The sequence below is a fragment of the Pteropus medius genome, unplaced genomic scaffold (assembly GCF_902729225.1).
Source record: "Pteropus medius unplaced genomic scaffold, Ma_sr-lr_union100, whole genome shotgun sequence".
In the NCBI taxonomy this organism is placed as follows: domain Eukaryota; kingdom Metazoa; phylum Chordata; class Mammalia; order Chiroptera; family Pteropodidae; genus Pteropus; species Pteropus medius.
The window spans coordinates 7,407,210-7,434,210 of NW_024351729.1; the positions used below are offsets into that span (position 1 = coordinate 7,407,210).

The 27,001-nt window shown below is 36.4% G+C and overlaps 1 protein-coding gene and 1 pseudogene across 2 annotated transcripts in view; one reads left to right on the top strand and one right to left on the bottom strand.

The window, feature by feature from the left end:
• The window catches only part of PLCL1 (phospholipase C like 1 (inactive)), a 284,787-nt gene that overhangs the window by 146,467 nt on the left and 111,319 nt on the right, over window positions 1-27,001 (top strand). The window lies entirely within an intron of this gene.
• On the bottom strand, window positions 9,643-9,761 carry LOC120587936 (uncharacterized; annotated as a pseudogene).

The window sequence follows — 27,001 nt, forward strand, 5'->3', positions numbered from 1 at the left end:
TCTATCGGAAGTTCTGAGAAGTCTTTCATTTTTCACAGTAAGTGAGAGCCAGGTAATCTCAAAGTCTGTTTTATTTCCCCCTAATTTGATTTTTGGGAGCTAGACAATACAATAATCATTTCTAAAAGCTGTTTAGTGCTTTAGAATTTAAAGTGCTTCCATTTATACAATTTCATTTAAATATCAGCATCACCCTACAAATGGGGATTGAAATTCTCCTTTTGCAGATGACAAAAACTTTAATTTCCTAAAAGTTAAGCCATACAGTTCTAAAGAGTGAAGGAGGGACTTGCATTTGTCTTTTGACTTCATATCCTTTGTTGTATCTGCCTAGTCATTTTGTTTGATGTAATCTCTTAGCCAAGTTTATTGAAAAATGGGTAAAATATACAATCTTGTTAGTTTATAAAATAATCTAATTTTATTTTATATTAGTTTATAAAATAAGGGCATCAGAGAATTTTATATTAGAAAGAAAGATTATCTAAGCCTGAGTTTGCAAATTGTTGGCCATAGGTCTCATCTGGCTCTCAGATGTACTTGGCTTAGCCTATAAAATATGGGCCTATACATGGTTTTGTTTTAAAAAATACTTGGAATTAGTTGTCATTAATATCACGAATAAGTCCTGGTTTCCAGCCTCTTTAGAAAATTCAGAAGGTCTGGCCGTATTGCGTCCACATTCCTATGTGGCAGAAAGCTGGATCTCTACATGCTAAAAAACATTTTGGAGCAGGCACTGGCTTTCTAGGTTCCATCAATCTCTGTCATCCCCTATTATCCTTTCAGCCAAATCCCTTTCCTATCATTTAGAGTACCTGTAGGCATTTGAGTTTGTGACCCTGATCTAGCCTAGAATACTCACTTTATGAATGAGGAAATGAAATTCGAAGTAATAAAGTAATTTGGCAGCAAGACGTTTAGAGCTTTTTTCCCTGAGACAGAGCCCTTTATTGGGCTCTGGCATCATGTTTACGTTCATAAAGGGAAAACTCAACTATTTTCCTTCCTATATAGGAGAAACCCAGTTCTTTCCTACTGTGTGTTTCTGCCCTGAGAGTCTCTTTTACTACTTACACAAAACACTTCACTTGTGGTCACTATAAATATGGGGAGGTTTTTCCCACATCAAGTAATTCTCTACGATGCCAGCTGGATGTCCTACAATTTAACTCAATCCTGTCTACCTGGAGTTAGTGTCAGATCCCACAGGTTAAGGGCTCAGTTCTGCAAGACTGCCCTACTCTCGCTTCAGATACCAGTTGCAAGTCTAGATTATCACCTTCTGCTTCTGACCTACTGGTTATGGATTAGAGGTTCCAATGACCCCTTCCTCAGGTTTGACTCATTTGCTAGAGCAGCTCACCGAACTCAAGGAAACACTTTACTTGCACTTACCAGTGTATGTAAGGATTTGATAAAGAATACAAATGAACAGCCAGATGAAGAGATCCTAGGGCGAGGTCTGGAGGGTCCCTAGCTCAGGAGCTTCTGTTCCTATGGAGTGGGGGGTGTGTCACCCTCCTGGTGTGGATGTGTTTACCCACCTGGAAGCTCTTGAAACCCCATACTATTGGGATTTTATGAGGCTTCCTCATATAGGCATGATCAATTATTAATTTAGGTTTTTAGCTCTTCTTTCTTCTCTGGAGGATGAGAAGTAGGCTGAAAATTCCAAGCTTATCATTATAATTTGGTTTTTCTGGTGACTAGGAGCCATCCAGGAGCCTCCCTAGATTTGCCGCATTATAACAAAACATGCTCCTAGTACTCTTGTCACTTAGAAGTTTACAAGGGTTTTAGGAGATTTGTGCCAGGAACCTGGGGCAGAGACATATGTACACACACACACACACACACACACACACACACACACATATTTTTTCTATTATCTCATAATATTATTCTTTATTACTAAAGAATAATGAAACAGCAAGGAAATAGGAATTAGTCAAGAAGTAATGCATACTTTCCCATAAATTGATAATGTTTTAGTGAGGGTCTGCTATATATTTTATATTTATTTATGCCATATGAGCCAGATTTCAAATATTTCATTATCAGACTAGGCATCAGACTATGTTTTGTAGATTTCATTTCAAAAAACATGGTCATGCAAATTGAAAGAATGACATTTATTTTCTTATATTGGAGAAGTTGGTTGGAGTGTGCAGTTTTGAACAGATTTCAGCAGAGACTGAGTTTTAGTTTTAGAAGCAGAAGTATGTTTTTCTCTTGTGTGTAATGGAAGCATCAATAGGCATGTGATAAATATCTCCTTTGTGGAAGGCCTCATGCTAGGTAATAGTGTATATTAAAAAGAAATCAAGAGAAAGAGAGGCAAGTGTAGATAATCAGGAATGTAAACCAAGAGACTGGGAAGAGAAGTGTAGGCTGCGGCAGACTGGTACTCTGTCACAGGAAGAATATGCAGAGGCTGAGTGAGTGTAGGTGATTTAAAGGAATTGATGATGACACCTACCTTGTGATGATAAAGGGTGTCAGGTATACAAATGGCCTGAGCGAAGCATAATGTTTATGACTTATTTTTACTGAAGTGTAATTTCTAGGATGGATTCTATAGTTCAAACCCAAGGGGATAAATTATATCCTATTGAGTGAAATGACTGAGGGACTTGCAAAAATAGCTATAATAAACAATGAGTAGTTGACATTCTTCTTTTGAATGAACCTTTAAAAGTGCATAAAACAAAATGTTAGATGAATGCATTTCCAGATAGTTATGATTGCTGTTCTTGTTACTTTTAATTTATTCAATAATTATTTCTGACAGTTCGTTAGGTGTAGGGCACATGCTAAGCAGTGGGAAATATCCAAAGGTAGGTTCACTCGTCCCTGCCTTAAGTTGCTTTTGAACTTGAGGAGTTGGGGAGTTAAGATAGGGAGATATGAAAAATTCTATATAAGACAAGCCCATGTGAGTTAATGTTTTGGCAGTTTAGGGAAAGAGATACCTCTTCTCCTGGCTTGATCTGGAGAAAGACTTTCTGAGGGATAAGAACTAGTGATTTGAACTGGACCTTAAAGGATGTGTAGGATTTGAAACACCAAAAGAATTACAGAAGATTTTTTTAGAGAGAATTAGTGGCAGTTAGCTGTAAGGAGACAAATGTGACTGAAGCACGTGAACTTTCTGGCAGACTGGAAGAGAGAGCTAGACAGGTTGGAGGGTGTTGAATTGTAAAGGGCCTTGACTCGGTAGAAAATTTACATTTTACAGATATGGTTTTCATAGCTGACCAAAGGAGCTTGGTGCCAAAATTATGGTATACATTTAAAAGTGTTTGGGAATGGATAACTCTCAGTTGAGCTTATAAAATGTCTTTGTTAACAGTTGCAATTTAGAAGACAGTTTGCTCAGGAGAGAATCTAAACCTTTTTAAGTGGAAATAACTCCCCAGACTCTCACTTGGAATCCACTTGGAGACTCTCCAAAATGGTACATAGGATATACAGAGACCAATGGACCAACCACATGAAAGGCAGAAGCACAGAGGAATGCCTACCAGTAAGAGTACAGTTGGAGAATTCTATTTTGCTAAAGATAGTATTGAGTCTGGAATATCATTTTATTTACAGTCTCAGTATATGCCTATGGGGGTCACCTCATATTGGAGTCTGTATAAAGTCTCTCATGTTACAGGGTACTGTCTCAATTACCTTATTTTGAACAGCAAAGCACTATTTGCGGAAGACACATTAGACTAAAATGACGTTAATCAGTGCTATTTTTATTTGCTCATGGAGGTGTGCTGACATGGTGAGTAAAATAAGAGGCAAAGAAATTTAATATCGTTTCTGTTATTATTCCTGGAGATAAGAGTTTGCAATTGTAGATGCTGTATATAATTTTAAACATACCTTTTAAAGCAGTACAGTAGGTATTTGTATTGTGGATATCACATATATATACCTCAGGACAATAGGAAAACAGCTCTCTAACCTAATGTGACTGGGAATTCATGGCTTGTAATAAAATTTCTAGTGAGGGTAGATTAAAAAATGTTGTTTCTTTAACAGTTTAGACAGATGGAAAGGTGTGCTTTTTGGAAAACTGTTTGATGACTGAAAGTTTGGGCAGAAATAGAGAGTCTGGTCTCCTGCTGGCACTTCCTATTGGCCAAGCATAACTAGAAGCCTGGTTGGTACAGCCCACAGCAGGCAGCCTCCAGGACACAAAACAGGGTAGGAAAAGGTGGAGGCTGGGTCTGTATTGGTAAACAAGATAGCCAGCACATGTGTGGAGTTCCCGTTTGGTCCATGGGACCTTCTTCTTCCCATCATCAGAGTGTAGTTACTTCTCAAACCATAACCTCTCTTCTGCCACCCCAGGCTGCTTCAGCCAGCTTCTGACCCTTCTGAGTTCTCAGGTGTATGAGTCAGTTGCCATTTCCACCACATCTAGGGAACACATATTACTCTGAGTAATTCTGTTGAAGCTGCTCACCCCAGGCCTGAGGTGAGGGGTAAGGTTTTCTCATCCCCTCTCTCTTGTGGAGAAGACGAGGTTCATAGGACACCTATAGCTTTCTCCACATATTCTCCTTTACTTTCCAACTACCTACCCTTTTTATGCTTCCAGTGTGGGTGAGAAGAAAGGGTAAAAGCCACAGCACTGCAGGTCTTGCTCAGTGATCTCACACCTCATTCTGGAATATATCAGCCACCGTCAGCAGAAACAGACTTTTTCTGTAAATCTAAAACTGCTCTGAAAAATAAAGTGTATTAAAAAGTTTTTAAAGATTTGCCTGCGAAGATCAGTTATGTACAAAGTAACTGTACTTTTGTAGAATCTCTCTGGTGAGCATATTTTTTTCAGGCTTACATAATACAGTTAAAAAAAAACACTTCTCTCAGAGAGAAATAATCAGTTGAACAAATCGGTAGTTATCAAAATGCAGACTGTAGTACATCCTGTTTTTCTGACTCCTCTAATTTACTAGTCAAGTAACCCAAATTGTGTGGAGGAAGGGAAGACGTTGCTTGCTTTTAAGGCTACATTAATGCTGTTAGGGTCCCATTATAACACTGGAAGAGAATCTGGGTACACCAGATTTTAACACTTTAAAAGTCTTGGGGGAGAAAGCAAGAGGGGGTGGGAGGGGGAGAGAGGGAGAAAGAGAGAGGGGGAGGGAGAGGTTGTATTTTGTTTTATTACGTGAGAGAGACTCACTGTAATATAATTTGTGTAGTTTTTTAAAATTAAAATATAGTTAACAAACAATATTATATTAGTTTAAAGTGTACAACCTAGTTATTTAACATTTATATACCTAATGAAGTGATCAGCACAATAAGTTTAGTAACCATCTGTCAGCATACAAAGTCATTAAATATTATCGACTATATACCCCATGCCCAACATTACATCCCTGGGACATTTATTTTATAACTGGAAATTTGTACCTCTTATTCCTCTTAACCTTTTTCATCCTTCCTGCCTTCCCTTTCCCCTCTGGCAACCATCATTTTGTTCACTATATCTATGAGTTTGTTTCAATTTTGTTTTGTTTGTTCATTTGTTTTGTTTTTTAGATTCCACATAGAAGTGAAATCATATAGTATTTGTCCTCCTCTGACTTATTTGACTGAGCACAATACCTTCTAGGTCTATCTACATTGTCACAAATGGCAAGATTTCATTCTTTTTTATGACCGAGTAATATTTTATTATATAAATGTATACGTATGTCCACTTCTTTATCCATTCATCTATTGATGGACGCAGGATGCTTCCATATCTTGGCTATTGTAAATGATGCTGCAGTGAGCACAGGGGCACATATATCTTTTCAAATTAGTGTTTTTGTTTTCTTTGGGTTGATACCCAGAAGTGGAATCGCTGGGTCATATGATAGTTCTATTTTTAATTTTTTGAGGAACCTCCATACCATTTTCCATAGTGGCTGTATCAATTTGTAATCCCACCAATAGTGCATGAGGATTCCTTTTTCTCCACATCCTTGCCAACACTTGTTATTTGTTGTCTTTTTGATAATAGCCAATCTGACAGGTGCGTAGTGATATCTCATTATGGTTTTGATTTGCATTTCTCTGATGATTAGTGATGTTGAGCATCTTTTCATGTGTCTGTTGGTCATACGTATATTTTCTTTGGAAAAATGTCTATTTATGTCCTCTGCCTATTTTTTAGATTAAATTGTTTGTTTTTTTGATGTTGAGTTGTATGAGTTCTTTATATATTTTGAATGTTAACCCCTTATTGGATATATCATTTGCAAATGTCTTCTCCCATTCAGTGAGTTTTCTTTTGATTTTGTTTATGATTTCCTTTGCTGTGCAAAAGTTTATTAGTTTGATGAAATTCCATTTGTTTATTTTTGTTTGTGTTGCCCTTGCCTGGACATACAAAAAATATTTCTAAGACCAGTGTCAAAGAGTTAAATGCCTATGTTCTCTTCTAGGAGTTTTATGGTTTTTGGTCTTACATTTAAGGCTTTAATCCATTTTGAGTTTATTTTGTATATGGTGTAAAGAAGTGATCTGGTTTCATTTTTTTGCATATAGTTGTCCAGTTTTCCCAACACAGTTTATTGAAGAGACTGTTTTTACTCCCATTGTACATTCTTGCCTCCTTTGTCATAGGTTAATTGACCATATAAGCATGAGTTTTTCTGGGCTCTCTATTCTGTTGCATTGATCTTTGTATCTGATCTTGTGCTGGTGTCATACTTTTTGATTATTACAGCTTTGTAGTATAGTTTGAAAATAAGGAGTATGATACTTCCTTAGTGTAGTTTTTTGGTGCTCATTGCATATCAAGTACCCACTCTGTGCCAGAATAGTCCCACTTCCTCTTTTTTTCTGGTCTTGGTGTTGAAGCTCAAATGGCAGCTAGGTGGTTTCTTGTGGTTTGCTGAGGTTCACCTCTGATCATCAGAAGTGATAGGCGATGACTTTTTCTTCTTAACCTGCAACAGAGCTGCTTCCTTTAATACACTGCACTCTTCCAATTCTAAACAATGTATACTAGGAATGATTCTTTGTTAATGGAGCTTGTTCTCATTGGATGATCTCCTTGATTTACATCCAAGAGAAGCCTTTCCATGGCCCTGGACATGCTGATATCTGTTTCAGATACACCACCCCAGCAGGCCAGGGACTTGAATCTCTTTAGTTCTTTATGTGAAGGGACTGAGTACCTGGTTTCTGAAATTTAGCTAGGTTAGATTGAATCTGGTGCATTATAGATTTGAGGTAGCATTCCATTCCTGATCTTTATCTTTCATTTCATGAACCCTTGGAATGGAGCTATCAGAGAGGTAAAAATAGAAGAAAGAAGGCCTTGCATTAGTCTTACAAAGTTGCGCCTCATGCAGTGAAACTACAGGAGATGCAAGAGGGTTGCTTTGCTTCCCCAAAAGTACACCGAAGGCTGATTCCTTTAATTCTAAGATTAATAATGGCTTTATTAATACTTTTCAGCAGTTCCCAAACTTTTTGACACCAGGGACCAGTGCTCCTTTAGAATCTAATGCCTGATGATCTGAGGTGGAGCTGAGTTGATGATGTTAGCACTGGGGAGCTGCTGCAAATACAGATGAAGCTTTGCTTGCCTACTGCTCACCTCCTGCTGTGAGGCCTGGTTCCTAAAAGGCCGTGGACCAGTACCAGTCCAGGGGTTGGGGACCCTTACTTTGTATCAAGGACACTGTTATGCTTAAATAGAAATATCTCATGGGTATTATTCTTTTCCATTATAAACTTTATGGTGAATAAGTTGCTGAGCTCAGATATTGATAAGGCAAATGGAAGAGAAAGTTTGAGAGTTTCATGGCCTGATTTGGGTATAAATGATGGAGAGAGATTCTGAGAGACACAGGAAATGAAAACTGAGGCCAATGGAAAAGAAAATGCTTGTTTTTCCAGTTTTCCCTGGAAGTCTTCTTGAGAAGAACTGCACAAGGTGTGCACATATTGTATGAGTGTGTGTGAGTGTGAGAGAGAGAGAGCGCAAGAGGTGTTAAATCAAATGGTGGGGAGGGTGAGATAGAAAAAGTAACAAACATCTAATCTACTTTTCTCAACAAACACACATTTTAGAATGATAAAGATTTTTTGACCATGGGTGCTGAGTCTGTGAGCAGTGTGTGTGTATGTGGTTGAGGCAGGAAGTATACAGTGATGCTTTCATAGATACTCAACACACCACTTTTGTAAAATCACCATTTGTCTTTTCTTGACCTCTAGCCTGTTACATAACAGTGTATTTATTGGTCACCCAAACCACTTCCTCCTGTCATGACGTCCTCCTGTTTCTGTGGTAACATAGGAAATCGGGACTATGGGTGATGTTGCATTAAAAAAAGCTTTTATCTACATTTGGTTTAAGTCTGACAGAGAAGCTGGCTGAATAGCACCTCCACAGACAGCTCATCCAGTGACTTAAAGTGAACTTGGCCCTGTGCCCCAAACCTCCACAATTAAGATCTGCTTATTTACCAAGTCCAAAGTGTACTACTCCTTTACTTCTATCTCTTTGCCCTCTGACATCCTTTATCAAACAGGTGACACACTTAAAGGGGTAATCGGAGATTTTACAAAGATGCAGTGGGTAAGGAACCAATAAATGGTGGGGATTCTAGGGACTAGCAATGGAAGGAAACATTACTAACCTTAAGTCAGAAGCGGCCAGAGGAGACAAGAGTCTGTTGTTGGAACTAGCCGGAGCTGAAACTGTGGGTCGGGGGCCTCCTAACAGGAGTGTGGCCATAGATAGAAGAATTCAACCACTTCAAGACAATGGCCTGGCAGAGAGGAAGCAGGGGAGGTATCAGTATCCTGATTTTTCTCTCTTCAGCTGAGCCCTTCATTGGTGGAACCCAAAGAGAAGCATGAGGACTGGGGTCCACTGAGGTCAGCTTCCTGGGGCACATAGCAGGGCAAATAAAGGTGGAGAATTGTTTTGGAAGGGCAGGTAGAAAACAGACAGCACTATTTCAGTTTCCCTATCTATAAAATGAAGATGTAGACTGCTCAGATTAAATATAATGATCTGTATAAGCTTTTAGCACAGCACCTGGTGCATGATAAGTACCCTATAAATGTAGGCTAGTAGTAGTATAGTAAGGTTAAGATAGTTTTAGTACATGGTTAGCTATACTATCCCTAAGTGGCTATCCCAGTACCCTAGTAATTAACTTTGCTTTCATATTCCAACATTATTATGGAAAAGACTTAAGAAAGACCTGTTTGTTTTGTAGGTATGAGTTTATAGCTACATACTTCTTTACTTTTGAAAGATGAAAATGTAATTTAATTATTATTTTAACTGTAGAATTATTTTAACTGTAGATAAATAGGGTATTGCAACCTTAATAGAGACCCATAACAAAGAAATACCCAATCTGTCTCTTTCTCCATCTATACCTCAGTATAGATCCTTGGAAGGATGGGAGGGAACATGAGCTTTAGCTGAATAGATAGATATGGTTCTTTCCTTCCTTCCTTCCTTCCTTCCTTCCTTCCTTCCTCCCTCCCTCCCTCCTTCCTTCCTTCCTTCCTTTTCTTCCTTTTCTTTCTTTTGTGAGGCAACCCTTGGTTGACCTCACAGATTGCAAGGACCTTGTCAGCTTACAATCCCTTACTTTTTATTTTTTATGCCTACAGTACCTGGTCTTCCTAGGTGGTCTCCCATCCAAGTACTAACCAGGCCCAACCCTGCTTAGCTTCCGAGATCAAACGGGATTGGGCTTGTTCAGGGCAGCATAGCCCTAGACACTCTTCTCTCTTTCTGTCTTTCTGTGTGTGTGTGTGTGTGTGTGTGTATCTACAGCATATGTGAATTTGACGGGATAAAAAAGATAGATACCTAAGGCAGTGTAGTTGCAAATGGCTAGAAGGCCTATTGAGTTGTTAAATTATATTTTGTTTATAGCAATTTATTAAATGACTGAATTGCTATTTACATGGTTAAATTGCCTTAAGTATGCTCTCCAATAATCTTCGACTTCCCAGTGTTGATGACAGTTTATGCTGAGAGTAAATCTTTTTTTTGTGCACCTATAGTGTATCTTAAAGTACTGATAAGCCCTCATACACGCAAATTGGTACAGCCACTATGGAAAATAGTATGGTGGTTCCTCAAAAAACTAAGAATTGATCTACCATATGATCCAGGAATCCCTTGACTGGGTATTTACTTCCTAAGACTTGAAAGCATATATCTGAAAAGATATTTGCGCACTAATGTTCATAGCAACATTATTCATGGTGGCCAAGACATGGAAGCAACTGAAGTGTCCTATGATAGATGATTGGATAAAGAAGCTGTGGTACCCATATATAATGAACTATTACTCAACCATAAGAAGAGATGAAATACTGCCATTTGAGACAACATGGATGGACTTTGATATAATTATGCCAAGTGCCATAAGCCAGACAGAAAAAGTTGAAAACCACATGATATCACTTATATATGGGATCTAAACCTAAAAGCAACACACAATGAGGACAAACAGAGACATGGACAATGGACTAGTGGTTATCAGAGTGGAGTGGGGAGGGAGGAGGGAGGATGGAGAGAAGTAGATGGGGTAAAAGGGGTCAAATATGTGGTGACAGAAAGAAATCTAACTATGGGCAGTGAACACACAACGCAACATATATATGCCTTACTATTAAATTGTACACCTGAGATTTACTGAATTTCATTAACCAATGTCACCATAATAAAAAAAAAAGTGGTGTCAAAATAGTTAAGGAGTGAGGCTTCAGTTTGTTCCAGTTCAGTATATTATATTTGCAATGCTTTACATTCCATAGATACTTGTGAGTGCAGCTGAGATGTCTGCTTAATTTGGAGTTTTAAAAGAAAAAGTGAATTAGATTTAGTTTAACATCAGAGACATTTCTTTCTCCCCCAGGCCAATTTAGTGAGGCCAAAGTTGATGAAGTAATGCTATAATACTATTATGTACTTTTCAAAATTACTTTGACATTTGTGGGCTCTTCTGTGTGGTTATGAAGGCCTAATTATTATACTCTGAAGAGATCAGAGAAGTCATATGATTTAAACCCTCATTTTATGAGTGAGGAAACTGATGCCCACAGGGGCTTAAGTGACTTATTCATGGTCACAGCACTGGTGAGCTAAGGAATAGCCAGTTATCACTTTACTTACTTTTAGTTTTTATTTTGGAGACTTTTATTAAAACTAACCATCCACATTTTCTTTTAGGCCCATATTTATGAGGTATTGAGTGTTCTTTTGGTTATTCATTCGAAAATATTTATTAATCTTCTATTATGTACTGGGCACTGGGTTAGGCACATAATCTGTATATAGTAGCAAAAAAAATATACATGGTTTCTACTCTCATGGAGACTACAGTTGATTTATGGATATTTATCTTGTTATAATATGAATCATCATAATAAATTACTTGTTGACAACTTATTGCATGCCAGGCACTGTGTTATACAAATATAAAAGCAGAAGCTGAGTACTGTATACATCTTCTCATTGAATTAATGTTAGGAGAACCCTGTAATAAAGGTGCCTCTAACACCAACCATGAGGGTAATTGAGATAAGACTCCATAGGCATGATGGGTGGTACATGAGGCCGAGTCAGTTTTGTTCTCCAAAGGCCATTGGACTAAGAGTTAGAAATATAGGCTATTAATAATTGAGCTAGTGAAGCCAATTATTAACTTAGCTAATTAATTTTTCAGAGCCTTAAATTTCCTTTAGTCTCAGAAAACTTTGTTAGTAAAAACTTGAACTTTGAAAGCTGAAAGATGTGATTTGAATCCTGTTTTTTTTTTTTTTTCTGTTTACTAGTTGTGTAACAAATTCATGGAGGAATAATAGCCTCCTTATGGGGTTGTTTAGAGGATAAAATGGAGTAACCTACATAGAGTATGGGATGTTTATTCCCTTCCTGCCATATCTGTAACTCGGGGATAACATTGCCCAATCTATCCGCCATTCAGGATTGTGATTGTCATGGAGACAATGAAGGCGAAAGGGCACTGTAAACAATGGAGCATTACTGCTATCCTGTTATGCTGATGGAGGAATTTTTTTTTTAAGTTTATTTAGTTATTTTAATATAAGCTCTCTCTTAAAGTTTAATATGCATACAGAAAAGTATACACATCATTAGTATACAACTCTATTAATTTTCACAAAGTAAATATACCCAGGCAACCAGAACCCACATCATAAAATAGAACATGCTAGAAGTCCTTGTGGCATCCTTTCCCAATTGTTACCTCACCAGAAAGATAGTCATCCTGACTTCTAATGCCATAGATTAGTTTTTTCTATTTTAGAACTTTTTATAAATGGAATCATACAGAGTGTTCTTTCTAGTTTCTGGCTTTATTAGCTCTCATTATGTTTGAGAGGGTGATCTATTTTGTTCCAGGTCATTGAAGTTCATTCATTCACATGGCTTTAGAGTATTACCACAATTTATGTAGCCATTCTTTAGGTGATGGACGTAGATTGTTTCTAATTTTTGTTTTTTATGAATAGTGCTGCCATGATCATTCTTTTACGTATCTCTCAGAACATATATATGCATTTTTGTCGAATATATATCTTGGAGTGAAATTGCTGAGTGACAGGGTATACATTAATTTGATTATAATAGATACTGACAGATCATTTCCCAAAGCACTTGTACCAATTTAAACTTCCATAAATAGAATGTATTTTAATATCCGTAAAATTCCATTGAATCTATAGTTTGATTTTACAAAAATACAGTTTGAATCATGTGAAATATGGGTGTATGTTTTTCTGTTTTGTTGATATCCTATCTTTGTTAAGTTCTTAGGTTGCATGAAACAGAGCCTCATTTCCATAAACTTAGCTTATAGAGATTTGTTATTATAAAGATTTATATGCACATGAATTAGGAAAAGCTGAATTGTGTAGCTTTAGATAGGTCTTAAAAATACACAGGGGCCACTCTTCAGGATCTTGAGTGTTCTGCTCTTTGGGCTTGCTTCTTCCTGTAAGGTATGCTGGTATCCTGAAAGGTAGTCCATCCTCACTGGGCCCGTGTTCAGCAGGAAGTTACCTTAGGTACTGCTGTGAGCCAGCATCCGTTCTGTTTGGCCATCCTTTCTGGTTCGTTTCTCCTCTGCCATGTGCTTTGTAAACATTTGATTATCACCTTTACTTAAGGAGAGTTTTTCTTTGTAATGAATTGTTAGGGTTTCCAGCCTTCTAGCTCAATTATGTACCGTTCCTAAGCCAATCAACCTCTGGATGCTACTTGCTCCCAACAATTCTCAGGGAGCAAGCTCATGTTCGAGCTAGCCTTCTAGATTCAAGGATTGATAGATAAAATTTGTTCATACTAGATGCTAAATTAATTACACAGAGTCATAAGAAGTCACAAGAAATTTTAGCAATCATTATTTTGAACTAAGAAATGAGATCTGTTTTTACAATGAGTATCTTAATATAGACCTCTACCAAGATTTACTAATGCTTTTGTGGAGCTTAAAAACAATGATGGGACTTGCTATTTTGTGCTTGGTCTGTGCTGGTTCAATTAGTGTTCATTAAGGAAGGAGTCCATTATGGGGGGCAGGGAGGACAAGTTTAAACAGTTTTGTACTTAATGGGCCTGTGTACTTTATGAAACACAGGCATGAAAACCATTACTGAAACTGCCACATCTTAGAGTTACTTTTTAGAATCCTTTACTGGTTCACTGGGTTTAGCTGTAATGTGGAAAGTGATAGCTGAAATGTATACTCTTAGTTTTAGCTTTCAGACTTCCTACTCAAGATGGAGGATCTATTTATTTCACTTCTTCCTTCTGGTATTATAATTTCCCCTGGGGTATTTTCTTGGCCCAACTTATGCTTAATATTTTTAGCTAATACCCACTCTCTAGTTTGCAGAAGAATATATGGCCTATGCAAATAAATCCCTACTTTACATTCTTTATACACATTTATACAAATATTTCTGTAGCAATTCTGAACTGGAGATGGAGCCAGTACAAAGTGTCGTAGTTGAAAAATGTTGGGCTTCTGATGAATTCTGGTTGCTCTTCAAGACTTCTTTCCACCACAGGCACACAACTAAAGGTCCTAATTAGAGAAGGAATCTATTAAAAATACCTTGACCTAGCCAGTGGCTTAATTTATATATGTGATGCTTTTCTGAAAGTGAAGTAAGCGATTAATATTAGTCAGTGCATGCATAAGACCGGAATGTCTTGTTCTAATAAGTTATTAAACTAACAGGGGGTAATTTGAAATTGGAACTAAAATGTCATTTCACTGCTGTATTTCTATAAATAAATTAAACTTTAAGAATTATTTAAGGCTTCAATGTAATATATTTAGAATTTTTTTTTAAGCAAGTCTAGAAGCTGGGCCTATTTCTAGAAATGTTCTGCTCAGTTGCTAGCCTTTTGTGGAAACAGTAGATTTTAAACACTTGATTCATTTAAATTACTCCTCTTTTTGCTTTCAAGAAAGATTGAGAAGAGTTACAGGGAAGTTTAGTGAATTAGTCATTCAGTTCCTTATGGATCATTCACATGTACCAATGCCAGGGAACATTTAACTGATGAAAACGTTCTGAATGAATTTGTCATTTGAGAATACTCTTTGAATGAATGTCTTTATTATATTGAGTGCATCCTACTGGTATTATTTAGGCTTGCTTCCAATATTAATTCATAAGAGGCCCTGGGTAACTTATCCATAGAATATGTCCAAGTCAAGTCCATTATATATTTGGTTAAAGAATCTTTATGGCTCTTGAAAGTTATACAGGAATTTAACAGTGTTATTTATAAAATCTAGGGTGGTCATGTTTAAATGATAAATTTAAGAATGAGATGACTAATTTTATAACATTTTATTGGTAATAAACCTTAACTACTGGAAAAAATAGATTCTTTAAAAAAATCCCTAATATTTAAAACCCAAGTTTTTAAACATATCATTCTCAGTCTCGTAAACAAAAAAATCTGAACTTATAACATTGTTTACCGGCATAAGCACCTCCTACACCGTTTTGTATAAGAGGTTTTCTGAGTAAGAATAATTTGCCATATTATACTGATAACTTGAAATTTAAGTTCTGTTTCCAATCTCAGATTCTTAAAAAGGTCCCATTTAGCCGATGAACATAAAAGTGCTTACTGCCAAATTAGCTGTTGCTGCAGAACATGAAAGGAAGTCATGGGGCCATTAACACATCTGGAAATAGTCCTTTTCTAGCCTTTAGTTCCTAAAATAGCTTAGTGAAAATAAAATATTCAGATAAGGTAGGATAGAGAGGTGAGTTTTCAAACTCTTTTCCTTTTAAACGTTCCTTCCCTCCCAGCCTTCCTTACTTCCATCCCTTCTTTATTTCCCCTTCTCCAAGTGTATTAACTTAAAACTTCACATTCAAGATCTTCCTAGGGCTAAGTGATGGGAGCAATGAAGTACATACTTTATTCCTGCATATACAATAAGTCAGGAAAAAAAAGAGGAAATTATAGCACCTTTCACCACCAGATTTCAAAGGTTAAAGTGCCCTTCTTGTTCTAGGGTTTGATGTGACCTTCAGCAGAACATGTCCACTCTGTTAAGGGGAAAAGAAAGTGCCCTTTAGAGACTGCACTTTTATTTAAACCCTAAGAGTCCCTCTGGATCCGTGTGGAGAAGGATCTTTATTTCCTTCATTCTTTTATTTCTTCATTACAAAATATTTATTGACTGCCCACCCTTATGGCAGACACTGAGCTAGGTCCTGGGGTCCTCGAAGTGTTGAGGAGGAGGCAGGCATTAATTAAAGACTAACACAAATATCAATTGACACAGTGGGATGAAAGGTATGCAAAGCCATGAGACTGTGTAACAGGTGTGGGAGGTGATCAGGAAAGCCTGAGACTGGTCCCCTGGACAGAAGGGGCAGAAAGAGGCTCCAGGCAAACCCTCTGAGCATGGGGAGTCAAGCCTGGGGGCCAGGAGAGTGGACTGTCACACAAAGCAATGCCAGAAGATACAGGGGACAGAGGGCCTCTTTTCAGCTGGGCAAGTGGTACAGATTTCCTCACTCAGACTGTTCCTTTTCTGATAAGAGAGGAACATCCACACCTAGATGACCCAGCCCATGTGTGCCTATAACAGCTGCTTAAAAAAATACTTATTGAAATAGGAGAGCTGATTCATATACTTAGGGCAGCAGTTGAATGGTACTTAACACATTCAGAGATGGTTCCTGTCCAGAAAAGAATAGTTTAAGTAGAGAGAAAAGAGAGGCAGTTTAACAGTTTCTCCTCTTCAAAAGAAGGAACATAAAAGTATGGGAGTTGTTAAAAGTGGGAGTGAGAAGTCTGATGACAGAAAGCATGAGAAAATCAAGTCAGTGATGTTACGATTCAGAAATTATTATCATTATTGTTAAGAGTGATAATGGCATTGATTTTATGAAACCGAGCAGTTCTTTTCTCCCATTAAATGTCAGTGTGTGTGTATGTGTGTGTGTGTGTGTGTGCGTGCGTTTATGTGTATATGTACATACTTGAGGCCAAATTAAATTTTGATAAAAGAGAATAGAGTTGGTAGATTTGGTTCATAAAAATATAAGATGCCTAAATTTGAATTTCGGGTAAACAAAGAATAATTGTTAGTATACATATACCCCAAATGCTCAACAATAGGGGAAATTTTCCTCTAAGAACTCAAGGGGTGAGTTACCCTACTTCCCATATGTTAAACCATTGCATATACAATGTTTATATTTCTGTTTATTCTCAGTTCATTCCTACCACATATATTTTTAGAATCTTAATTTTCTCAGCAGTCTAGAACCTCTGGTGAATGTATAGTAACATGATGAAGGATCCCTATCCTGGGGAGCCAGTTGATTTATAACCATGGCTCTGCCTCCTTGCTCTGGGCTTCTATTTCCCCAGTGTTAATATTCTAAGAGTGAGACTGGAGAATTTTCCTCTCTGTGATGCCCTTTGGAGCATTGAAACAGAAGGCTGCCTTTGCTACAAAGGCCACACACAGTGATTGTTCATCTGCCTTCTTGAAACTGAACTGTGGCCCCAAAGCCTCTCACTAGTTTCATAAGGCATCTGCTTTTTCTTTGGAATATCTTTCAGGTAAGTGATGGGAACCCCTTGTAGCTCTGTCATACCAGTTAAACAGCTCACCATATGTAGATACCATGAGAGAGAAACAAGGCACATGAAGATAAAGTTTAGATGGTAATCTACATACATGAAAACAATTGTTGCTTTGGGTGGCAGGATTTTAAAATGTTCCCAAATATTGATAAATTAAAAAATAGAATCAGAGTAGGACACATAGAAGCAGCTATAATATGAACAAAATTTAATTTTTCTAATGAAAGTAGAAAGTTAAAAATTGGGATGTTAATATAAGGATTGATGTTTCAGATTAAACACTGTCTATAAAAATGTAAACCACGAAGTACTCATACATCTACAATTTAAAGGCAACATATTACTAGAACTAGTAGATTCTCTAACGTGAGTAAATTTTTTTTTTTTTTAACTTTAAATGTTCAGACATTTTGAATGAAAATTGTTGACCATCAAAGCCAGAAAGTGGCTTTAAAACTTCAGGGGTCTCTTATTTCGTTGATGAGGCTTAGAGAAGGGAAATGATTTGTCATAAGGTTACCTGGCTGATTAAAACCTGGTATAGAATCCAGATATCCAGGTAAACTCTCTAGTGCTCTTCCTGTTTCACTAGGCTACATCAGTTTTGAAGTTTCCACTGTGGGCCTCAAATCTATGTTGTTGAAACTTTCATACAAAGAACTGGTTATTTACCATATTTCACATATAGCACGGATTTTAGTCCAAAGGAATTACATGGCATATTATTTCCCTGAGGCTGCTGTAACAAATTAACACAAACTTGTTGAATAAAACCAACAAAATTTCAAAGCTCTGAGAGCCAGAAGTCTGAAATCAAGATGTGAGGAGGGCCTCACTCCTTCTGGAAGCTCTGGGGAGAATCCGTTCCTTGCCAATTCCAGCTTCTGGTGGCTGCTGGCATTCCTTGACTTGTGGCTGCATCACTCCAATTTCTACCTCTTTCTTCACATTGCCTTCTTTTCTGTGTTTGTCTTATCCCCAACTGCCTTTCTCTTGTAAGGATACTTGTGAATGCGTTTAGTATCCACCAGGATCATCTGAGATAATCTCATCTTAAAATCCTTAATTTATTCACATCTGCAAAAACTACCATATAAGGTAATATTCACAGGTTCTGGGGGACTCTTATATTTGGGGGTAACCATTCAGCCCATTACACACAGGAAATAAAATTCCTTGGAAACCTATAAATTTAACCAAAAAGTGTTTTATTCCCTGTGTCCTCCTCTGAGAACCTACCAGCTATTTGGTTATATTAAAAGTGCTTTTGGAGGTCAAGAACTTAGAGTGTAGCTGGAATTACCAGTCTCAACAGTGACAACTAACACGAATGTGTGTAATTCAATACATACATTAAAATACCAACTTTACAATATTATAGGCAAAAAAGAATCCACTGATGTGAAGTTTCACTGAAAAGATGTAATGAAGAGAAGTTATTTAAATATCACTATTTCTCAAAGTAAAGGAAACCATTGTATTAGTGCAATGTTAGCCCTTTCTTTTCTGAGTCAGTTATGCCAATTTTATAACAAAAACTAAAAAATACGTTTAGCACCTGAATGTATGGTAGATCTGTATAACCATTTTCATCAGACATTTTAAAGTTCATATTCCACTCCTCATCTTCCACAACTTTGATGTTTCCTAATTTACATGTAACTTATTTCCTCCAAAAATGATATGAAGTGGCTTATCATGAAAGACATATGCAATTAGAAGTAAAATTTCAAACAGTTACAGAGGGAAAGGGAAATAAATATATATTCCAAACCTAGGCTAATGTATTAATTGAGAATGAGTACTAATACTAATAATGAGTATTTACTTTTGAGCTTCCTGGCAGCCAAGGCAAAAGGAGTCTTCAATAGCATAACATACTGTTTGTTATTTCAGTGTTTATTTTTACTGTTTCCCCCATCCCAAGTTGAGATTGTTTCAGAAATGTTAGTGATCACCTCCAGCCTTAGTTATTATCTCCAGAACAAAGTTAAATTTTGACTTGCAATCACAATGAACTCTTCCAGTTTTTATATACTATATTACATTTGCTCGAATAATTCTTTAGATCTGATTTTTAATTTTATACTATGATATTAAAATCAATCTCTGATACTGTGTGCTATGACTAAATGAGATTGTCATCATCCTTTACTTGTGAGCATTTCATTATGCTTTTCTGTCAAGGTCATTTAACTGAATCCATTAACTGACTCAAGGCATCTTTTGAATAAACCTTCTTACTTGGAGACTCTATGTCAAAATACCATGTTTATAGATATTACACTGGCGAGTTGCTGTTTTACCCAACCATTGCTTAACTGAAACTCTTTTGACTTTCACTAAGAAAATAGGAGAAAGCATTCCATAGGTAGTCTGAACTTAAAGCAAATATAGTCAGTGATTAGACCAATTATAGGTTAATGGGTAAGGAAGCTGTGAGAATGTGCATGAGTTGAATCATTTAACACCAGTAAACCAGCACAATTGGGGATTTAGACACCTATGTGGGCTTAATGTACCACTTCATATAGCCTAAACAAATTAAAACAGTATTTTGTGTGAGCATTAAACTTTTTTTTCTTAAAGTTGAATACTATGGGGATTTGGCATAACAGATTACTAATTTTCAGCCTAAGTAATTCACACCTCTTTTGAGATCTTAATGTTATTTGTGACCAGTTGAGCCTATGAGACTGTGAAGTAATGAACTCTGCTTTCTTTGTGGACACAGCTTTTGCCCCTAATTCCTCTTGGCCTGTTTCAACCTGTGCATCAGTGCTCCTAGGCTGAACTAGGCAAAAGAATTTTGATGGATCATTGCTTCTAGAAAAGCATCTCAAAATATATTTAGGTTGAAACATTTGGGTTTGAAAGAAAAGTAGTGACATCTATTTCAAAGAATGGAAATTCTTAAGGTTTAACTATTGCTTATTAGTTAAGAGCTTAGCTCTGGCTCAAGTATAAGACTACTTGATTTCAAATTCAAATTGCGCCGTTGGTCAGAGTACTCTTCCGATCATCCGTTTCTTTATCTATAAAATTGACATAGTGATAGGACCACAATTTAATGGGTTCTGATAAGTATTAAATGTACTCATTTGTGTAGAGAAGTGATTACATGTACAATGCCTGGTACATGATAAGCTCTCAAAGGTATTAGTTCTTTTCATTGTTATTTTTGTAGTTAATGTTATCTTTATTATCATGTGGAAAATTTTGCGCTGAATTATAAATGGTACTGGATATTTTAAAAATAGAGACTATATGATAATATCTGTAATGAGTACATAAACAATTCTTGCATTTCCCCAAGTGCCTAATTCGTTTTAAATGAAAGATTCATGATTCAGTTCAAATATACAAGTAGATTAGCCTTTACAAATAATTCACTTAATATGAGCTACAATATGTGACAATTGTTTTATAGTCTTTGATCTGTGGGAGATGTACAGAGGTGATCTACCTGTGCAAATTGCTTTGCTTTTGATTTCATTAATTCGGAAAACATAGGTTGATTATAGGAATTTTTTTTCTCCCAAAGATTTTTGAGCTGTATGCAATTTTATATAGCTGCGGCCAATAAAGTAGTTATTTTTATTACTTTCTCTCATATAGTCACTGAGTCATTTTGTTTTAATGTTTCATAACTTATTGTCTGCTTTACTGTTGGCACTTACATGTTTAGAGGTTTAGAAGAAAAAAAGAGGATGGAGCTTCTGATTCCCACCCCACTGGAAACAGGGCAGCAACAACAATGACAAAAAAAGTGACAAGATGTATATCTTGTTTTCCTTTAATTTCATCCAGTCTGAAACCTCAGGGAGATTGTGACTACAAGTTAGGCATTTTTATCTGTTTATCTACTTAACTAGTCTACATCATTCATTTTAAGGGCACAAAGAGGAGTTTAATAAGACTGCAAAAACAGAGTAACGAGTGTTATTGGAAGATCTATTTATAAGAATAAGAAATGGTAACAACTTAGCAAAAGAAATGTAAACATTTCGTAAAGCATAATTTTCCACAGATTCTTCACAATTTAGATAATCACTTGAAAAATCAGAAAGCAAAATGTATTTGACCTAAATCTAATTGGTTTGTAGTAAATCTTGTTGGTTATGGTGAGCAATCAATTATTAGCTGTTAAGCTATTGACTAAGTAAGGGATCTATTGACTGTGTTTCATGGTTTGGAAATGATTTATTCATTCAATAATAATTATCGAATGGGCTCGATACTGTTTTAAACACTTACAATACAAATGGTGAATACAACGGTCTACAGTCTGATGGGGAAGACAGACGGTTCCAAGCTAACAAATAAATAAAATTATAATTACACATGTAATACAGGTAGTACAAGGCAATGAACACATGTGCTTGATAAGTTAAGTTGTTGCAGTACGTTTAAAATGTTGGAGCCAGAATTTTGAGTACTTATCTGAAATCACTTTTTATGGGAAAGTAGTTACTTTAAGAATGATGCATAAAAAATGTATAAGTAGGGGTGTGTGTGTGTGTGTGTGTGTGTGTGTGTGTAACCATTTCTCTGAAGGTAATCTTATAACTTTACCTGACATAATCTTTTAAAGATTATGGTAGATTTAATGTGTTGGAAAACATTTATGTGAAATGCAAAATGACTCTGACATGTGGATTAAACTTTTTTTTTTAAACTTCAAAATTGCCACTATGCCCTGTGTAATATCATGTAAAATAGCAACATGAATGCCTGGCTCAGTGGGGAGAAGGATGCTGCTGGAGAGGGACAGATGAAAGGTTCTAGTCAGTAGCAGCACGTTTGAAGTTCTGGTTGATCAATAGAGTCTTTCACTTCCAGGGTCAAGGTGATAGCTACCAATTAATAGGAGAACTGGAAAAAGAGTAAAAGATCTACACGCTAATGTTACTTGTGCTATCCACAAAAGGCAAACCAACTATGTGTGCGAATATTGTTTTCCGCCAACTTGAAAGCATTGCGCATTTGCTTAGTTTAGAGCTTTCTTTGATACTCCTCCCTTTAAGCCCCATATGGCTGTCTCCCTTCTGAGAAAGCCTTTTATAAACTGCCGTGCTCTGTAAGTGCCATTGGCTGTGGCTTGGTGGAAATGTTCTAGGGTCATAGGTAGTTCTGAATTCAAATCCCCGCTGCGACTCTTTCTAGCTTTGTAACCTGAGCAAGTTATTTAACTTCCTTGATTGACAGCTTCCTTGACTCTAAAATGGGGAAGAATAAAACCTCCCTTATAGGAGTGTGTGAGGATTAATGAGATGACCACAAGTTAGGCGTCTTGTACAGTGTCTGGCACCTAGTTGGCTCTGCTTGATACTTAAGGCTCAACTCTGGAAGCACTGGAGGTTACAAAGCTCAGTTTCAGGTTATTTTCATGTTGTTTTATTTGTAAGTCTCATTTCCCCCACAGATGTGGTGAGAATCTTGAGGGCAGGAAACATACTTCATGCTTCTTTTCTACCTTCCATTGTACCTAAGCAGAGTCCATGGTACCAAATCAGCACTTAGTAAATGTTTGTTTTTAACTTCTGGGCTGTCTTAAAATTAAGGACCATGAATGACATGGAGAGTGCCACTTTTACGTTGTGCTTTTACAGATTTTAATCCAGGGATGGTGATGGGGGGTAGAGAGTGACATCATATTAAATCATCTCTTAAAATCATGATGGTCAATAGGAAAATAAAATGTGCCATATCATTTGACAGTCTCTATGCGTAGCCAAAATTGCATAATGTGTTTTATTATAATTGAAACCACAATGAAAAGTGTGATGCCCATTTAACATGTCCAAAACACAATGGAAATTCACCTTCATAAAGAACAATAGTCATGGGGGCCAAGACCTTGGATTCTGGCCAGTTTTCAACATCTGCTTCCTCTGAGACAGTCTGGAATTATCCTACAGGATTCAGCCTTAGAACTGGCTTGGGAGCAAAGGGCCTGGTTTACATTATAATATCTGAGGAGACCCAGGTTGGCTGGACATGTAGGGTGGCAATGTACTTGTCTCACTAAATCTGCAGAAGCTGTATTCTGTCCCGCAATGGAGTGTTTCCAGGCCTTCTGTTGGTGCCACAGCTGCCTACCACAATAAAGGAGTTGAGAAAAAAATCTTCCACAAAGTAGGCCCTCAACACTTACTTAATGAATAAAAAGAGGGAAAAAAAGATGTTCTCTTTGTATGTCTTTTATATAACCACAAGATTTCCAAGCTGATTTTTGACATTACTCTAACTCAGTGTAAAGATTTGGACAGACCCATGTAGTATGTTGTAATGATATTTGGCTTGTTGATTTCTCAGCTCTAAGGAAACTTTTGCTTCTGGCAATAGGGACAGATAATAGTGTTCTTCTCTTTAATGCTTTGGGAATAACACAGTTGTCCAAAATGCTAAACTTTGTTCTGCAAAATTATAACCAAAAGCAGATTTTTTAAGCAAGTTTATATGTATCCCCTGAGCAACACTGGTCAAACATTCATTTATTCAACAGTAAACAGAGTACCATGATGAAATAGATTTGAAAAATTTATTTTTCTGGCTTAGATGAATTTCTTTACTGCAAGATTTCTCAGGGCCTTTAATAACTAATATATACCTGACTTCTCAAGACAGGAATACAAAATGCTTATTTTCACAGATTTTTTTTTTTTTCATTAAGAGAAGCTATTTTTCATGGAGCACGTTTTAGGAAAGTTGGATGTAATGGTTAAGGTTCTTATAGTTATAAATGATTTAGAGATTGAGTTGGAGGGAGAGAACAAATCAATCGACTAGGATAGTTATCACTCCTATATAACAAGAGGAAGAAACTGAGGCACAGGTGTTAGTGAGTTGCCTTTCATGGACTGAAGGCAGATCTTCAGATTGCACATCGGTATCATTGCATATTTAACAATTTGAATGAATGAATGAATAAATAAATAAATCTGGAAGGAGTTTAACCATTTTCTTAAAAATATCAGTAGCTATGCCCAATGCAAAATTTCCTAGCCTCACTAGGACTTTTTATTTTAAGAGTAAGAAAATTTTTAGGCCATGTATAATTTTAGTAGAAATGGGAGTGTGATTGCCACTGGACTTCCTCTTTCTGTATGGAATTTTAGATGAATGTATAGACATCAGGTGGTGGTTTCTTCGCTTAGATGCCTTGCAATCAAAACCCTGTCAGGAGGATGTATCTTGTTTTCAGCTTAGCAGAAATAAAGAATTATTTTTATTCTTCACTAGTTCCTTTTTTTACTCTATTTCCCATTCCCAATTTTCTTCCTGGACTAGAGTAAAAGTGGTTATTCTTCATGCGACACTAGAAGAAAGAGATCACAGTCATTTTTTGTGCACAAACCTTCCATCCCTCACATCATTGTTGACCTTTTTCTATTCAGAGAGAATGGTATTAACTGCCTATTTTCTCACCAAGTTCCTTAGCTTTTGATGTTCAGAGCTGTTATAAAAGCAAATTTGAAATTTCTTAGAATTATTTTCTTTGATCTAGGTGACTTCTAATGTGGCGTATACCTGGCCTATTCATACAAACTGTTCCATCTTGAAACTTCTTTTTTCCTTTTATAGAACATACATTTTAAATCTACTTAAAGATAAGTGATTTCATGTAAATATACAATGATTTCAACATTCTGAAGTTAGATACAGTTGAATTCAGATGGATTGAATAAATAAATGACTAAATAAATGAATGGCAGTTCTTGACTTGGTATATTTACAGCATATCAATGAAGGAGTAAAAGGAATGACTAGATTTACTTCGTTTTTCACAGTATGGTCATGAATTTTAGCTGGTGTTTGAGATCGCTCTCATGCTGAGACTAACAGTAATCCATCCTTCAGGAAAGTGGTATTTCCTGTCTGGCTTTTCTGATGCTTCTCACAATTTAATTATTTTTGGCATGCCCCATTGCTTATTTTACTTCATTGTATAGGTTTAGCACTAGAAAGTCAGGTTGATTTTTGTCTGTCTTATCAAGCTCAGCAAACTTAATTGTTTTAGAGTGTAATTTAAAGATATTTTCAAACATATAACAACTTTTCTACCAGAGAGCTTCATTAGAAATTATAATTTTCCAAATGAACAAACAAAACTGAAACAGACTCATAGATACAGAGAACAAACTGATGGTTGCCAAATGGGAGGAGGATTGGGGGGCTGGACGAAAAAGGTGAAGGGATTAAGAAGTACAAATTGGCAGTTACAAAATAATTATGAGGATATAAGGTACACATAGGGAATACAGTCAATGATATTGTAATAACTATGTATGGTGTCAGGTGAGTGCTAGACTTATGGAGGCGGGGGTTACTTCTTAAGTGATATAAATGTCTAACCACTATATTGTATACCTGAAACTGATATAATATTGAATGTCTTTTGTAATCGGAAAATAAAATAAAAATAAATTATACTTTTTGCTTAGTGAGGACAAAAATTGCATTCTGTTTGAGATCTAAATTGCTTCAGTGGCAGGCGTTTTTGTGTATTGTTTTCACTGTACCTTCGAGGAATAACTAGAGCACAGGAAAAGCCATATGCCATGTGGCCAATGGCTATGTTTGGCATCACCATATGGAAATTGGGAACGCTTTGCTAAGTACAGGCTACTTGTCCCTTTCTTTCTTGCTTTTGTTAAACCAGAGTGTGGCAAACAGGATGATAGTGCTGTCACCTCACTCTGTCCTCCAAAGTTTTGGGTCCCAGAATTACTAAAAACTAAAAGGCTATCCTCAAGTTGGGGGAAGGAAAATGAAAGAAGTTTAAGAAGCAGAGAAAGTTTTTAATAGCCTTCCTCTTTTTGTAAGGGATCCGATGTGGTTATTGAATGCAATGTATTAGCAATAATATAATGATAAGAATTTATTGGGCACTTACTATGCCTGACAGAGTGTAACTGCTTTATATTCATTATTGCGGTTAATTTTCTTTACCACCTCATGTGGTAAGTGCATTCTTAGTGTTACTAATGAGAAAACAAGTTTTCACAGTTAGTACGCGGCAGAGACAGAATTCCAACGAAAGCATTTTCCATTCCATTTTCTCTGCTTTGACCCAGGAGGCATGGTAGGTACCGGTACATAAACTACTCAGTGTTGTAACAGAGAACATGGACTTCCCATGTTTATAGAACACATGGGTCTGCCGAAGACTTCCTATTTTGTTTCATTTTACATTTTATTCAAAGGTTCAAAATTGGTGAGCTTAATTAAAATATCAGTTCCTTAAAAAGTGGCCTTAAAACATATTTAAACAAAATTCTGTGTGTCATAACTTAGTTGCTTTAATAATGTAATGTTGAATAAATATATTCTAACTTTTGCGATTGCATCATTATTGAATTTTTAAAAATATAATTTGGTTTTAACATGATGAATCAATATAGTGGTTTTGAGACTGGCTCATCTCCTGGAGTGCATTTATCAGAATCTTTTGAGTAAGTGGGTAGCTTAAAACAACATTTTCAGTATTATAATTGCTTGTTTTTAAATTATCATGTCTACTTTATTTGGAAGTATCGGCAACATTAAAGGAAGGGATGTGGTTTTACATTTATCAACTCTAAGGATTAACCACTCAGTGGTACTTTTTCTTCTGTCTCTTCTTACATATCACTCTTAGCTTTATGTTATTGTTATTCATACACATACATATCTTGTTTCCCCCTACAAATTTGGAAGGTCCTTCAGTATTTTTTGTTCATTACACAGGCCCTCGTTAAATATTTGTGTCATAAATGACTGAATATTTACTTGTTACTATTTAACTTGTGCCTCTCAATATGTTGGGTGACAATCAAAAAGTACCGATAGTTATTGTATCAAAAA